Source organism: Erinaceus europaeus, chromosome 1, assembly GCF_950295315.1.
Source record: "Erinaceus europaeus chromosome 1, mEriEur2.1, whole genome shotgun sequence".
Lineage (NCBI taxonomy): Eukaryota > Metazoa > Chordata > Mammalia > Eulipotyphla > Erinaceidae > Erinaceus > Erinaceus europaeus.
This window is the reverse complement of record NC_080162.1, coordinates 69,859,858-69,877,647: the sequence shown is the minus strand read 5'-3', so window position 1 is coordinate 69,877,647 and position 17,790 is coordinate 69,859,858. Positions and strand designations below refer to the sequence as shown.

At 44.8% G+C, this 17,790-nt stretch overlaps 1 protein-coding gene across 1 annotated transcript in view; it reads right to left on the bottom strand.

Moving 5' to 3' along the window:
• Positions 1-11,892, bottom strand: part of RASSF2 (Ras association domain family member 2) — a 58,500-nt gene extending 46,608 nt beyond the window's left edge. Inside the window, exons 1-2 of the mRNA XM_007539558.3 lie at positions 11,398-11,892; positions 10,465-10,547 (exon numbers count right to left, since the gene is read on the bottom strand). The gene's annotated coding sequence lies outside the window, so the exon portion shown is untranslated. The remainder of the gene's footprint in view (positions 1-10,464; positions 10,548-11,397) is intronic.
• Between the last annotated feature and the right edge of the window lie 5,898 nt (positions 11,893-17,790).

The following is a 17,790-nucleotide window of genomic DNA, read 5'->3' as shown; positions in this document are numbered from 1 at the left end:
AGAGGCTAAATAATTGTTTCAGGTCACAGAGATGGCATGACACCTGTCTCCTATGATGCCTCGGCTAAGCTGGATATGAGGGGCTCCATGCAAGAATGGCTTCAGCTGCCCTCACAGAAGGCTTGGGTGCTGTGGGGAAGTCAGGCTGTGAAGGAGCATCTAGGGAGGGACCAGGACAGAGGACATGCTGCAGTAAAAGACCTTAACCCTTGCAGGGGCCAAGGATGGACACCTTGTCTAGGAACCTAGACACCTGTAATGTCAGTGAGCCACTGACCCTCAATCAGCCACCCTCTTATCTAAGGAACAAGCTATTCCTCACACTCACAATCCCACAAACTGCCTGTCTCCACCCCCAGAAAAAGTCTGTGGGAACTGAAAATGACAAATTACAACAAAGCTCCTGCTCTCTCCAATATCAACTGGGGTCCCAAAGCTAGCCCTTCCTGCTCTGACTTACACACACACAGCTGAATTACCCTGAGGAAATGGTCCTGGGAGCCTGAAGGAAAAGTCAGCCCTCTACTTCCACATCAGTGGGTGGGGACCCAGGTGAGTGACCTGAAAAACCACCCCTCGGATCCACCCACACAATCTCCTCACAGGAAAGGCTTGTTTATAGGGAAATCCTGCCAGCGTTCATAAGTTTTAATCTTTTTAAAATTAATTTGATTACTTTAAGATTTATTCTATTTTATCTATTTATTTATTGGACAGTGAGAAATCAAAAAGGAAGGAGAATATAGAAATGGAGAGAGAACAAGAAGCACCTGTAGCTCTGCTTCACCACTCATAAAACGTTCCCCTTGTACGTGGGGACTGGGGGTTTGAACCTGGGATCTTTTGCATTCAACCAGATGTGACACCACCTTGCCCCTTTCTTTCTTTTTTAATAAAAGCTGGATATTATGAATGTCATTGTTATTATTATTTATCTTATTGCCACTGGGGCTCAGTACCTGTACAATGAACACACCACTGCTGGCTGGCTGCCATTCCCCCAGCCTTTTTTTTTTTTCTTAATCTGATAGGACAGAAATTGAGAGAGGAGGTGGAGATACAGAAGGAAAGAGACAGAAAGACACGTGGCAGTATTTGCTTCACTGCTTATGAAGGTTCGCCCTGTAGGTGGGGCTTAGGGACTCAAACTCAGGTCCTTGCTTATGGTAATATGTGTGTATAACCAGGTGTACCACCACATGGCCCCTGGTATCCTCTTTTTAAGATGTATTTTTAATTATTTATTTATTTTAATGAGAGAGATACAAAGATAGAAAGAGACCAGAGCACTGCTCAGCTCTGGCTTATGGTAGTGCTGGGAATTTAATCTGGCCCCTCAGCGCCTCAGACATGAGAATCTTTTGCCTAACCATTATGCTGTCTCCCCAGCTGGAGATTTGGCCTTCTAGATAGATGTTTCGAAAGAAACCCATGGTCCTCAGCCTCATATCACAAAACTAGGATGTCAGAGTAAATCAAAAGGAGACATAGGAGCTGGGCAGTGGTGCGCCTGGTTGTTACAATACACAAGCTTTGTAAGTGGTAAAGCAGTGCTGTAGGTGTCTCTCTGTCTCTCTCCCTCTCTATCATCTCCTTCCTTCTTGATTTCTAGCTGTCTCTGTCAAATAAATAAAGATAATAAAAAAATTAAAATAAAAAAGAAAGCATAAAAGTAGTAAAAGCTTAAAGTCATTCAAATCTCAATTTAAAAGTAAATTTTAAAAATTATGGGTCCGGGCAGTGGTGCATCTGGTTCAGTACACACATTACAGTGCTCAAGTAGCCTGGTTGAAGCCTCTGGCCCCACTTGCAAGGGGGAAGCTTCACAAACAGTGAAACAGTGCTGCAGGTGTCTCTCTATCTCACTCATTTATTTATTTATTTATTTATTTATTTATTTTGCTACCAAGGTTATCCCTGGGGCTTGGTGTCAGCATTATGAATCTACTGCTCCCAGAGGCCATTTTTTTTCTTTTTATTTTTTTATTTTTTATTCGATAAGACAGAGAGAAACTAAGAAGGGAGGGGAATATAGAGAAAGAGAAAGACAAGACACCTGCAGACCTGTGTCCCAGCGGCAGGCAGACTGGGTCTTTATGTAGTTCTCTGCTCATACTGCTAGGTAGACCTAACTGGGTGTGTCACCACCTGATCCCCCCTCTCTCCCTCTCTTTTATCTTCCTTCTCTCTCAATTTCTCTCTGTTAACTAACTAAATAAATAATAAAGTAAGTAAACATTTCAGGCCGAAAAACTGTATATATATGAAAATGTGTAGGGTGTGTAAATGTATATGTATGGACAAGTAAGGGGAGAGAGAAAAAGAGTAACCAGTACCTACAGACTGCCTGGAGAAAGGTCTGGCCACATTGGCTTCTCTAAAATAACAGCTTTGTCACCTTTGGCCAGATGGGCTCTGCCAAGATGCACCCCATTATGCCACCATGGACTAAAACTCAACAAAATGGGAACTGTGTGTGACGAAGTTGGTTCAAGAGTAGAGTGGAAAGTTGGTGAAGCAATGCCAGCCCTGATAAGGCAAGTAAGATCAAGCACTTCTTGACCTGCATTTCTCAAAGCTGAGGGTTATTTTATACGGGGTTTTAATGTTCTACCTGAGGAAGGATAAATCAGCTTTCCTCCAACCCTATAATCATGGGATTTAAGTGGCACCTCATCCCTCAGGAAGAGCCCAAGGCTGTTTCACTGTGAACCCTCATCCCTCCAACCCCTTCCACCCTCCACACACAGGGCCTTGGAGAGTGTCTCAGCTCAGTGAAGACATACAGGTGAGGAGGTGACTCCAGGCCTGTTTCCTTTAAGCACAGGTTTCTTTGCAGGCCACACTTCCTGTTTACTGAGTAAACTCTCTGAGACTCATTTATGACCTCACATCCCCTTCCTAAAGGGAACCCCCACCAGCAGTTCTTCCTTTTTTGGTGCTATAGGCTGAGTCTCTTAGTTCTGCATGTAAATATTTTGGGGTTTTCTCTTCATGCTACCTTAAGCCAGGAATAGAAGCCCGAAAGCCAGGATCACTCACCCTTGCACTTAGAAGCAGTAGAGAAGGACCCAGAGTGAGGTGAGCCCTCCCCTGAGGGGTGAGGCATTAGCATTCACCCTCCCTTCAGCCTCCTGCACTCCTAACACATGTGAGAGAATTCACCCTCACACACTAGAATAGAGAACTTGGGGTCCTTCCGAGTACCAGAAGAGACGATTTCTACGGGGGTTTCCAGAACATTTTCAGGAGGCTAAGGGGAAATTTTCTATGAAACTACCCTCTTCTTCTCTGCAACTAGCTGACTAATCCCACAGAAAATCAGTCCCAGGAGGAACAGTACTTCTCAAAATGGCTTCTGTAAAATCTTTACACTTTCCTAACTGTTGTAAAGTAAAAAGAAAAAAAAAAAAAACTGTTGAAGTAAAAATACAGTCTCTTGCAAGGCAAACAGAAGACAGAAGAGCTTGATAAAGAACCGTCTAGAGAGCCCAGTGATACATCTGCCCTTCCCAGTCCTCTATTCTCTCATCAACTCACTGAGGGCTCTTCTGGGACCTCACTTGAAGAGCTTAAGGCATTTTCCTCAGAGAATTCATCATAGAGAAACTTGACACACTCCTGTGACCCCTGACTAGAAGCTGACAGCCTGGTTTCCTGCCTCTTAGGATTAGGAAGCATTCTGTTCTTCCATTCAGCTTTGACCTGATGCTCACATACCACCTCCCTTGGCCCCCAACCCATTAAGCCATGTCACCAGTTATCCTGTCACATACACAAGAGAGCAATCCTTTTCTCAAGTATCTGTGTCATCACCTGTCAGACACTACATGAAACTTAAGGAAGAGAGCACCAGTTGTCCAAGGGTTCCATCCCTCACCACAGAAGGAGTTGGCCAAGTTTAGTAAGTATCCCTTGGGATCTCATGAGGCCCATCAACTAAATTTCCCTGAATCCAGCCAGAGTGACCTGCCCAGAAAAACAATATTCAACAGTCTTGTGGGTATTTAGCAGGTCAAGACAACCTACAGGGCCTGGAACACATGAAAGATGCTTAAAGTAGAAAGAATGAGGCTCTATTTCTCACTCTGAGTCTCAAGAACCCACTTCCCACTTCCATCTAGTTGAGACCTCCCTCACTGCAGGCAGCCATTAGGTCTGAGGCACAGCAATTCCAAAGTGCACCTCTTAAACCCACCACCACACACAGAGACCCCCTGAAGTGGGACGATTCAGCAGGAAGAGGCTTGGGGATAGTCATCCAGCTGCCAGAAACCAGTCAGCCACACTGTAGCCAACCCTTCTCAACCACTGGCCACCCACCTACATCCTGCTAGAAAGTCTGACCATGATCCCCATCCCAAGTGATGGTGGTGGAACAAGAGACATTCCGCAGTCCAACCTGAAATGAAACCACCAAACACCAAATACCACAGCTCTTTCCCAGAGCTTTCTCTTTCCCCAACTTTGAAATTTTAAACATCTAGATAAGCAAAATGATCAATTACTAAGCAACTCTATTTCTATGACGTATGCAAAATAAGCAAATTGATAATCACAGCAAATAGATAGAAATCACCAGAAACTGGAGGGAGGGGGGAATGGGGAATCAATACTTAGCTGATACTGAGTTGCTGTGATGATGGAAAAGTTCTAGAAATTGATAGTGGTGGTGGTCATATAGCACTGAGAATATATGCAATGCTACAGTTGTGGATTAAGAGTGTATCCCCAAGAGCTGGACAGTGGGGCACCCTGTTGAGCTTACACATTATCATATGAAAAGACCTGAGTTCTAGCCCCCACCCCCTCCCCACCTGCAGTGGGGAACACCTCTTGAGCTGTGAAGCCAGTCTGTAGGTATCTATCTTTCTCCCTCCTTCTCAATCTCCCTTCCCCTCTCAACTTCCTTCTCATCAACTATGGCTTATCAAATTATATCTCCTGCATTTTTGTAGCCATACGGTATTCCAATGCTGAGTTATATTATAATTAACTACTTTATTTTGTTGGCACTCAATCTCTATTTTGAGTACTATTATAAGTAATGTTGCAAGAGACACCCCTCATACTTTTTCTGCACCTGTTCAATTACATTTCTAGGATAAGAATTCCTATGAGTGGAATTTCTGAGTAAGGGAATCCCTAGGGGTGATTGTCAACAGAATATTATGGGTAAAGCCACAGCAAGGATGTTGGGTTCTGTCATGTAAAAGTCTCTTTCTCTATTTACACTTCTTTCAGATTCTCCTTGGGTAGCTGCACCATGGCATGAAAGTTCAGCAAAGCGGGAACTGTTCTTTTGAAATAAATCAGTTCCTCCTTCCCTAGCCCTGAGGCCTCCTCTGGGGACATATTGTAACTGTGTCATGAAGTGAAATCGGTACCACACAGGAAAGGAAGATCATTCCTGGGTTAATGTCTGCTGAATCCCCGTGTGCCAGCAGCAAACACGACAATAAAACTCTAGAGTGGCCGGCATTCCTTGATGGGCAACCAAAGAGTGATCACATAAAACATTTTTGCTGTTGTTAAAGGTTTAGTTTATATGTAGACAGAAAGAGAACACAATAAGCTCTGCCTAGAGGTGCCCAGAGTTAGAAGGGCTTGTAGAATCATCTAACACATACCCTTGTAGAAAGAGAAATTGAGATGCAAAACACCTACAAGTATGTCAGCAAACCAGCATGAGGACGTAAAAGACCAGCAATCTTTAAATGAACCTCATACACCATGATTTAAGCAGTTGTTTAAAGACAGAGCTTGACTGAATATGGGCCCCAGATCAGATCAAATCAATGGGGTTTATAGTCAACACTATTTATACAACTTTCCCATATTTGGGAGCTACTCTCTTCCCCGATCCAGATTCCTGATCCTTTTTCCAGCCATGACATCATCTCCCCAGACAATAACTTAGATCCACCTGCACATCAGATGTCAGGTTCAAGAATAAAAAAAAAAAAAAAAAAAAAAAAAACCAGTATAGTCATGGGCTCTTTGGAATATAACTAAAATAGGTCTACTAACTGTCTACACAATGGAGACCCCCCCCCAACTCTTCATCTGAACTATTCCAGCCTTTAGGTTCATGATTAGTCAACAATTTGTTTGGCTGTATATGTTAACTCTTTTTTTCAGCCACCAGGTTCCAGATGCTAACATGATGCCAACCGGACTTCCCTGGGCAGACGACCCCACCAATGTGTCCTGGAGCCCTGCTTCCCCAGAACCCCACCCCACTAGGAAAAGAGAGAGACAGGCTGGAAGTGTGGATCAACCTGTCAATGCCTATGTTCAGCGGGGAAGCAATTACAGAAGCCAGACCTTCCAACTTCTGCATCCCACAATGACCTTGAGTCCATACTCCCAGAGGGTTAAAGAATAGGAAAGCTATCAGGAGAGGGGATGGGATACAGAGTTCTGATGGTGGAAATTGTGTGGAGTTGTACCCCTCTTATCCTATGTTTTTTTGTCATTGTTTCCTTTTTTTTATTAATTTTTTTTATTTTATTTCCTTTTTGTTGCCCTTGTTTTTATTTTTGTTGTAGTTATTGTTGTTGATGTCGTCGTTGTTGGATAGGACAGAGAGAAATGGAGAGAAGAGGGGAAGACAGAGAGGAGGAGAGAAAGACAGACACCTGCAGACCTGCTTCACCGCCTGTAAAGCAACTCCCCTGCAGGTGGGGAGCCAGGAGCTCGAACTGGGATCCTCTTGCCAGTCCTTGAGCTTTGCACCACATGTGCTTAACCCGCTGCGCTACAGCCCAAGCCCCCATTGTTTCCTTTTTATAAATAAAAATAAAAAAATAAAAAAGAAAGAGGGGGGAAAAAAAGGCAGAGCTTGAACATACACCAAGTTTTGGACACTGAGTGCACTTTTTTTTTTTTTTTTTGCTTCCAGAGTTATGACTGGGACTCAGTGCTGTTGCTAGGAATCCAGTGCTCCTGGTGACCATTTTTCCCATTTTGTTTGTCTGTTGTTGTTGTTATTGTTGGATAGAGAGAAAGCAAGAGAGGAAGGGAAGACAGAGAAGGGGAGAGAAAGATAGACACCTGCAGACCTGCTTTACTGCTTGTGAAGTGACATCCCTGAAGGTGGGGAGATCCAACTGGGATCCTTATGCCGGTCCTTGTGCTTCATTCACACCATGTGTGCTTATCCCATTGCGCTACTGCTCATCCCCCTCTAAACATGGGTTTTATTCTCCTTCCTAATGGACAGTATTAGAAATAACTGAGGATCGAGGAGGTGTCTTAGTATTCAAGCACATGCCTCGTGAGCATGAAGCCTTGGGTTTGATCCCTGGCACAAGAAATGCTGGAGCAGTGTTCTGGTTTCTCTCAATTTAAAAGACACAGAGGAAAAAATAGCAGACCACATTCCAGCTCAGTTGTGGTCAGAAATGTGCTGGAGCTGGTTCCTATTAGTTTACACAGAATTCATCTATTTCCAACTCAGTGTGTATAACCTCATAGTGGCAGCTTGAAATCAGTCATGACAAGAACATTTAGGCTGCAGAAATCAATAAACACAGGGCTGGGGAGACAGCATAATGGTTATGTAAATGCACCTTCATGCATGAGGCACCAAAAGTCCCTGGTTCAATCCCCAGTTCCACCATAATCCAGAGCTGAGCAGTGCTCTGGTAATAAAATAAAATAAAATAAAATAAAATAAAATAAAATAAAATAAAATAAAATAAAATAAAATAACCATGATTAGACAACTCCTTTTAAAAAAAAAGGAGGAGTTATGTTTTATTTCCCCTGGAAAGTAAATGTTTATCTGCACATCAGTGGTCACAGCCAAAATGTGAAAGCTATGAGAAGGGGACTTTAGTCTTTTCGCTTAACCTAAGAGCAGCCTCTCCATTCAAAACATTATAACTCTTCATGGTCCACTGTACTACACTTAAACCCACCGTAGCTTCTTCTCATTAATCATTGAGGCAGAAAGTCCTGCCACAAAAATTTGCTGTGCACAAGAACCACTACTGAGCACATAGTACTGTCATATACCTATCATTTTAAGGTTGAGGAAACTAGAACTGAGAGTTTTTTAATGACTTGTTAACTGTAGAGTAAAGCTTATCTTCAGTTGGCTCCTCCCAGAAGTTCCCAAGACAAGGGTTCAAGTACAAATGGAAAGGGAGCGGAGAGTGATGGAAAGAACAGAAAAAGTCCTTCTAAACCACTTTGTTCTTACCATGGAGATTAAACAAGTGCTTTCCACTCCCCTTTTTTTCTGAGAGGTTTCCCTCTGGTTCAGCCACAGCTGCCTGGGGCAGAGATGCTGCAACCTCAAGCTCATATCCCTAGCATCAACCTGTGATTACAGGATTGAATCAGTCATTCTAGGGATGATTAAAAATGACCCTTTGGCTGCCCAGCCAACCTGGAGGATGTTCCTATTTACTGTTGCTTCCTGCTCCATCCTCCATTCCTCCTCCCACAGTCACTGCCTCCCTGAGAAGCACAAGCAGGTTAAATACCCAAGTTGTAATCATGGGTATATGACAACTTATCTACTTTAAAGACTAATTTTAAAGTCTTTTTTCTTAACTAATTTTATTTATTTTTTACTATGTACTGAATATATAGAAAGAAAGTGAGAAGGAAGGGGTAGATTAAGAGAGAAAGAGAGAGACAAGCCTGCATCACTGCTTCACTGCTTGTGAAGCTTTCATCTCTAGAGGTGGGGACCAGGGCTTTGAACCTGAGTCCTCACACATTGAGTCCATGTACACTCAACCAAGTGTGCCACCATCCAGCCCCCCCCCAATTAAAATTCTTTTGGAGAGGCAGAGGCACTTAAATAGGACAGTGTTTCACTGGGGTAAATAACTGGACTGTATTGTGAAGGTGGCAGGAGAGGCCTGCTACCCTAAGTTAGTGAACTCAGTTGAAGCAGCTCTGTGCAACTTATACCTTGAAGACAGACTTGACTTCTTGTTCCACTCTGAACATCCTACTGAGCTGACCCAGTTTCTCATTCTGGAAAAGAGGAGGAACAAGCAAATTCCCAACTACTCCTGAGATCACCCACTCCATTTCCCAGCCTCTCCTAGACATTCTGAGAGACTTTCTGGCAATCCAGTTCTACCTCTATGCTCCACTTCCAGTGAGGACACTTTCTACCAAAGTACCCTAGAATAACCTAGAAAAGACTGAAAGAAATAGCCAGACCAAGGTTCTTTTGTGCTTTGGTGACAGGACCCCTTTCGATAGTCCAGCCTTTGGCACTGGAGCAAAGCTACCAAGATGTGAGGTCCCTGGCACCCCAGCCAACTCTCTGGACCATTGCTAAGCAGCTCATGCACAGCAGGCAGGCACAGAGCTTGGTTTCAGGAGCCAGGAAATAGATCAATAGATCAAAGCAAAACCAAAGACTAGCTGTAAGGTCCTGGGCAAGCCAGCACATTGCTCAGTGGAGAACTGACCCATCAAAGGAGAAAAAAGAGCAGGTGCATTCAGGGTCCCATTCTAAGGCCTTTGATCCCAGATGACCAAAGTCCCAGATCCAGCCAACACTTGGTCCCCTATACACTGCATTTGGACTTAATTTTATGAGTGGTTCTTAAACAAACCAATATATTTTAGTGATCAGAAGTGTCAGGGTCAGGTAGTGGCACAGCTGGTTGAGTGCACAGATTACCATGTGTAAGGACCAGGGTTCAAACCCCTGGTTCCCATCTACAATGCAGAAAGGGAGGCATGTTCATGAGAAGTGAAGTTGTGCTGCAGGTCTCTCTTTCCCCCACTTCCTTCCCAGTTTCTCTCTGCTCAATCAAATAAAAGCAAATAGATATATTTTAATTTAAAAATAGTTTTATTTAATTTATTTATCTATTTATTTACTTATTTATTTTAAAAAGAAGACATTAACAAAACCGTTAAAAAATAGTTTTTAAAGTGTCTTTTTTTTTTCCTCCAGGGTTATACTGGGGCTCTGTGCCAGCACTACAAATCCACTGCTCCTCCTGGTTATTTTCCCCAGATAGGACAAAGAGAAATTGAGAGGGGAGGAGAGGATAGAGACGGGGAGAGACAGTGAGCCACCTGTAGACATGTTTCACTGTCAGTGACTTCCCTGCTGTTGGGGAGCTGGGGAACTGGTATCCTTGAGCAGGTCCTTTCGCTTAGCACTGTGTGCTTAACCCATTGTGCCACCGCCCACCCTCCGCCCCCCAAGAAGTGTCTTTAATTCTTCAACCCACATGCAATAAAAAAAAATTCAGCAAGTAAATGTAGATGGATTAATAAAATAAAGTCAATCCAGATTCCTCCTCTAGATGCTCTAGGAAGCAAGCAAACCCCTGCTTCTGTCTAGTAGCTGTTTAAAAGAATTGTTTCTAATCCTTTCCGCCCATTGTAGCAAGGTCAGCTGTGGCAGGAGTCAAGTTTTGTGTGTCAGATAGCTCATGGGTTCCTAACTTCATTCATCGAATGTCTGGGACTTACCATAAAAGTGGCGGCGATCTCTTACTATAAACACCCTCTGTCCTCAGGGAGAGACACGGTCTAGCGCCCCGGATGCCGAACGCCTGGGGGCAAATTGTAAGATAAAGCAACTGAGAAATCTTAAAGTTCAGCTGCCCAGAGTCCAGAGAACCGCCCGGGACCCGCAGCGCCCGCGTTAGGAGGAAGCCTGGGCAGGTCGCCACGCCCCCCACCCCCCTGCGGCCCGCGGGGACCTCGCGGCTTCAGAGCTGAGTGCAAAGGAGGCGCTCAAAAAGCAGAAGTAGCAGTTCTCTCTGGGCACCTGCCAGCCTCTTCAGGGTCTCCAAAAAGAGCACAAGCGGGGCTCGGTGTCTGGTTGGGAGATAGATGGGGGAAAAGCGTCTCTAGGATCGGTACCCCCCCCAACACACACACACACACACACACACCACACACCCGCACACCTTGCACGCTCCTTGAGCTGGAGTTCGGACCTGCTCTGCTAACAGTCCAGGGGCGAGAAGGGTTGGATATTCCCCACCCAGCTGCCGGGCCTGCCCTCCTGCACCTGCTGCGCTCTCCCACGTCGCCAGGCTGTGCCCTGGGCCCTGGGGACCGAGCGGGGACGCCTTCCCACCGCCGCCTTGGGCACGAGGAGGAGGAAGGACCCTCCAGGGTGGGAGACTGCGTGGAGACACAACTTTCTCCCTCGACAATTAGCGGGCGGGGGCCCTCCCCTTGTTCCCCCGCTTCCCAAGGCCGCATGCAGAGCACACACCCATCTCCCCCGTGCCACGGACCAGGGAGACCAGAGCCCGCAGGGGATAGGGGGCTGACCTGGACCTGGCTGGGGACACCGCGGGGAAACTGGGTGTGGAGGGAGGAGAGACCCGGAGTGGGGAGCACGGCCTGGCACCAGCCACCCGCGCCCACGCCCGCGTCCCTGAGCCTTGCCTGCGTCCCGAGCCGGCTGCATCGCGCGTGCAGAGGAGCAGTGGAGTTGGAAAGTCTGGGGGCGCAGAGGGTGGGGGGGTCTGCTCCTGGCAGCGAAGGGGTCCCGGCCAGGCGGGCGGGGATCAAATCCAGCGCGGCAGGACAAGCGGGGCCGTGCGATTGGGGGTCCGGCGCCCCGCCCTCCCGGCTCTCCCTCCGCTGCCTCCTCCCCTCCCCGCCTCTATCAACTCGCCCTGCGTCTGGTTGTCTCTCCCACCGTCTTTCTATAGCTCTCCATCTCCCCCTCCACCCCCCTTCGCTCGCCTTTCTTCCTCCCCTCCCTCCCTCGCTCCCTCCCGCCAGGGGGCGGAGCCTGTCCCCTCCCTCCCAGACAATGCTGAGAAGCGTGTCCCCTCCTTCCTAGCCCGCTAGCCCTGGCTGGGGCTTCCAGCACCTCTTCCGGGCTGGGGTGGGGTGGGGGAGGCAGGGAAGGGTAGGGGTGCTGAGGTGAGGGGGAGATGAACTGGCTTCCCGCGGCCTCCACTGCCCTCTCCAAAACGGAGGAGGTCTCACCCCTGACTGTGACAGCCACGCCCCCCGGGGCCCACCTTGAGAACCCTAAGTCCCCAGGCAGAGGATGTGGGATTTTTCTTTTTCCTCCTCCCCTAAAGTGGTTTATTCCTAAAAAGGTCTGAGCTGAGCAGGAGCTTAGCAAGGCGCCATGCACTTGGCGGACTGGCAGACGTGACAACCATGCGAAGGAGGCCAAGTTTCTTTGTCCACCTCTCACCACCCCCTCTCAGCCTTTCCCAGACCTCCTGAGGCTGTCAGTGCACTGGACATCAGGGAATATCCTAGCTCTAAACACACCTTCTACCCCCCCCACCCCACCCCCATTCTCTCCCTTCAGCCCTTCAGGTCCCCTCTAAATGCTAAGGAGACCTAATGGTTAATGGGCAGCCAAGCCCCAGGCTACAGCCGGTTCAGCTCATCCCTCCTGGAAGGCAACATTCTTTACTAAATTCATTGTTTGGTTCTTGGAATGTGTCTCCCATAGAAACAATGTTATAAATGGTGATCTGCTTCCCAGGCCAACTACAAAAGTCTTTTGAACCCAAAATGCAGCTGTAGGGTGGTGCTGAAAATGTGTCAGTATCTTGAACAAGGAGACCACTGATCAGCTTTTTCTTTTTTCCTTAAAAAAGAAAAGATTTATTTATTTCCAAAAGAGAGACAGAGACCAAGACCAGAGCACTGCTCACTCAGCTCTGACAGGGACTAAACCTAAGACTCTGGGACCTCTGGCATGCTAGACTTAGGCACTACCACTGCACTAGATTCCTTGCCCCTGTAAGTTTTTTCTAGATGAAAAATGAATCTTGTTCTTTCTTCTTGAGTTATAAGCAAAAAAAAAAAAAAAAAAAAAAAAAAAAACCTCATTAATTCTTTACCCCACCCCCACTCTCTCACCAGAAGACACTTCCCTATTTTGGTTAAACTCCTTTCCTTTTCAGTTAAAATGAACACACTCAGGAATGAACTATGAGGATGTGGGGGATGTGGGGGGTCTCCCCATAATCTCAGGCTCAGAGTGGCAGGAACGGCTCAGTAAGCGGGAGAGGGAGAGCCAAAGTCTGCAGGGCTTCCAGTAACCTGGGCAGTCTTCTCTGAGAAGTCTCTATCATCATGGATTGGCCTTCTCTACATCCCACTCACATTACAAAAAGGTGGCCAGCATTTCCACTGCTGGAGCTGGGAGCACTTAGGTTGAAGGAAGCAACTTGGGCATCTAATATCCCTTGGTCTTTCTCCCTTTCTCCCAGGAAAGTGAGCCATTGGCCCGATTTTGGTCATGTGATCACACTATAACCAATCAGTTTGGGCTACAAGTGGACCCACACTATCCTACTTGAATTGTCTGAAACCCAGATTTGGTTTAAAAGTTGTTCTCTTCACTTGTTGTCTCTATCTTGGAAAATAAATGGATGGATTGGATTGAAAAAGCCCTCCATCCCACCCTTGCCCTTCCTTCTCCTGGAGTCCTTTGCTTTAGTCTTACACCCACACCACATCCAGTCTAAGTGATATAATGTGAGTACATTATGCTTTTCTTTACAATCCTTGCTTCTTTTGAGAGCTGGAGCCTTGGGAAGTCTCGCATTCTCTTTTGGTTTGGAACATTCCTCTGCCATGTGAATAAGCCTGAGCTAGCCTACTGGAGGGTGAAATATCATCTGCCTCCAAGCCAAGGCAGTCCAGTTATACTGGCCAAGTCAATACAGTCACATGAGAAACCCTACCCATACTCAGCTATTAAGAACAATGAACAGACCTTCTCTGACTCATCTTGGATGCAACTAGAAGGAATTGTGTTAAGTGAGCTAAGTCAGAAAGATAAAGATGAACATGGGATGATCCCACTCATAAACAAAAGTTGAGAAAGAATAACAGAAAGGAAAAATCAAAGCAGGATTTGACTAAATATGGAGTAGGGCACCAAAGTAAAAACACTGGGGTGAGGGTGAGGGTGGATGTTCAGATTCAGGGGTGGGGGAGGGATGGGATGGGACACAGTCTTTTGGTGGTGGGAATGGTGTTTATGTACACTCCTATTAATTTGTAGTCATATAAATCACTATTTAATTAATATGAAAGGGGAAAATTGACTGAATGTCTCAACCTTTTTAAATCACAGACTGAGGAGAGAGAAAGAACCAGACATCACTCTGACGCATGTGCTGCCAGGGATCAAACTCCAGACCTCATGCTTGAGATTCCAAAGCTTTATTACTACGCCACCTCCCAGACCACAGACTGAGTCTTTTTAAAACATAGACTGAGTCTTTGATATGTTGACTCTCTTAAAAACTTAGACCACGGAGAACAGAAGAAACTGTTGGCACAGCTATATATAAATAATGTCAAAGGACATAAATTATGGTGATGTTGTGTATGATACAGCAAATCCTAACAAAGGGATTTTTCAAAGTTAACCCTATTGCCAAATAATGTGATTATAGCAATAACTATCAATTGTCTTCTTAAACCCTAAGACAGCAGGAACCCCCCCACTTCCTCTGTAGAGCCCATATTTTCCCCAGTTCTAGAACCTCTAGGGTGGGGCTCACTTTCCTGCAAGCTTCTCTTAATTCATACCAAATGATATTGCATGCACCGATCCCAACCTAATCAATGCAATGAGTACCACCTCAGCATGCTTCACTTCAGACTGTGTACAGAGACCTCAGGCATGGAATGTCAACCCTTCACCCTTATTACTCAGGTGAGACCTTTCCTTTCATAGTACTGTCTAATTCCATTCCAGGAGGTTCACTTCCTAACAAAGACCCAAAACCTAGATATAGACCAGGTCCCATAAGATAGAGCATATGTTCACATGTATCCATAAATTAGGGCAAAATATATACCTGAAAGCAAAAATATACAATAGTCTGTAGTGAGTCAGTATCAAGTCCATAATGAAATAGTGTCTACTTAGACTTAGATACCCTCCTCACCTATTTCTTGTTAAAGTTCTCTCACTCACTCCAATGCTAACCTTATCAAAGTAAGCACTACAAGAGCTGAATAAGGGCAAGAGACTGGCATACTTTAACGATGACTCTTTAATTACTATCCACCCCATCAGCTGGGGCCCTAAGCAGGGAGTCCTGAGATTCCCAAACAGACATGATGGACCTAGACCTCAAATAAATCCCTCTCTCCATTGTTACTGGTCATTTCTATCAGGAATAACATAATAGACACCTGTATAGGTCCCCATAGGACCTTGCCTTCAACTTGGATCAACAATGGTAGAGAATGTTTCACCCTCCGAAGGGAGGATGGACAACATACTCTATGCTACACCTGAGGAAGATGGGTCAATATTGGGGCAGCCTGGGACATTCCTACTTATGACCACAGAATGTGAGCTCAGATCTACAGGAATCAGAGGTCACATAGGCTCCTAAGCTGATTATGGGCCCCAGATCATATCAAATCATTGGGGTTTACAGTCAACAATATTTATACCCCTTTCCCATATGAGAGAGCTACTCTCTTCCCTGATCCAGCTTTCTGGCCCTTTTTCCAACCATGACATTATCTCCCCAGACAATAACTTGGATTCACCGGCATATCAGATTTCAGGCTCAGGGGCAAAAAGAAAAAGAAAAGAAAAAAAACTAGTTTAGCCACAGACCCTTTGGAATATAACTAAAATATGCCTACTAGCTATCTACAAAACGGAGGAAACCCCAACTCTTCATCTGAACTATTCCAGCCTTTAGGTCCATGATTGGTCAACAATTTGTTTGGCTTTGTATGTTAACTCTCTTTTCAAGCATCAGGTTCCAGATGCTAGCATGATGCTGACCAGACTTCCCTGGACAGACAACCCCACCAATGTGTTCTGGAACTCTGCTTCCCCAGAGCCCTTCCCCACTAGGGAAAGAGAGAGACAGGCTGGGAGTATGGATTGACCTGCCAACACCCATGTTCAGTGGGGAAGCAATTACAGAAGCCAGACCTTCCACCTTCTGCATCCCACAATGACCTTGGGTCCATACTTCTAGAAGGTTAAAGAATAGGAAAGCTATCAGGGGAGGGGATGGGATACAGAGATCTGGTGGTAGGAATTGTGTAAAGTTGTACCCCTCTTATCCTGTGGTTTAGTCAATGTTTCCTTTTAATAAATAAAAAATTTAAAAAAAAAGAAAAGAAAAAGAAACTCTACCCAGTGGTCCAGGAGGTGGTGCAGTGGATGAAGCATTGGACTCTCAAGCATGAGGTCCTGAGTTCAATCCCTGGAAGCACATGTACCAGAGTGATGTCTGGTTCTTTCTCTCTCCTTCCTTCTATTTTCATGAATAAATAAATAAAATATTTAAAAAAGAAAGAGAATCCCTACCCAACCCAGAGCTGACCATCAGATGTATGGAAACCCAACAATAAAATCACAAGTTAAAGATAGGTGGTTATCATTTTGTTTTATAATAGTAGCAAACTGTTAAAGATAAATAGATAATTTGTTTTACTTTCTCTTTCTTTGTTGGATAGCGACAGAGAGGTTGAGAAGGAAGTGGAATCTAGAGAGAGAGAGAGAGAAAGAGAAAGAGAAAGAGAGACACTCACAGCAGTGCTTCACCACTTGTGCAGGTGGGAATGGGAGGCTTGAAGTCAGGTTCTTGCACATTGTAATGTGAGTGCTTAACTTGATGTGCCACCCACCCCCAGCTGTTAAAGATCATGCTGAGGTCAGGAAAAAATGAGGCGGCAGATATCTTAACTAACATTTTTGTAGAAATCATTTCATGATATATACCTGTACCAAACCATTACTTTGTCAGCATTAATGTAATGTTATATGCCAATTATATTTCAATAAAGCTAAGGGGGGGGGGGAAGCACACAAAAGCCTTTACTTCAAAGGGAAAAAAATTAACAGAATAAAAATTTCCATGTCTGGCATGAAAGGGGAATTTGATGGACACACAGCTGGAGTTCCTTAGCATTGTTTATGACTTTATCAGAGATTTCTCTTGGAATTATACCCACCAATATGTATTCCACTTCTCAAGCAGTGGAGCAGTATTTTCAGACCCCTAACGTCCAGGTAAGCTGATAGAACTCAGCTTCAAGGTTGCTAGTGTGAGCCAATTGCTTTCATACATGGAGAGAACTAAGTTCATTTGAGTAACAAAGACTTTGTCAATGAACTCCACACGTTTGTTTTTCATGAGGATGACTAATAATAAAATAATAGTAAATATAAGTAATAATAAAGTAGTAATAAAATAATAATAAAAGTAGTAATAAAAACTCTTTATCCACTGCTAAATGCTAATTTCCATAGCATCTAACATATTTATTGGGTTGTTGGGAAAGCCATTATGTTTTATATTTTTCTATGCAAAAATGTGTCATGACTTTTCTGAAACCCAATACATAGAAAAAGTGTCCAGACTTACCTTGGAGATGAGAAGTTGGATTAAGGCCCTTGGATAATTGGTCCCTAAGAAGAATCAGATGTGGCGGTATGGGAGGTGGCATTGTGATAAGCATTGGACTCTCAAGCATGAGGTCCCAATTTCAATCCCTGATAGCACATGTACCAGAATGATGTCTGTGTTCTTTATCTATCTCTCTCCTTCCTATCTTTCTCATTTATTAATAAATAGAATCTTTTTTTAAAAAGGAGAAGAAGACGAAAGAAAAAGAAGAAGGAGGATGAGGAGAAAAAGAAGGAGAAGGAGAAGTGTCAGAAGAAGAGTCTCGGGGCCCAGGCAGGAGACCTATCTTATTAGGTTTTCCTCCTCTAGGCACAAAGGGATTGGTAAAAGCAGGAAAAAGAGAGCAAAAGAATAAAAGTACAGAAAAAGAGAGCAAAAGAATAAAAGTACACAGCTTTGA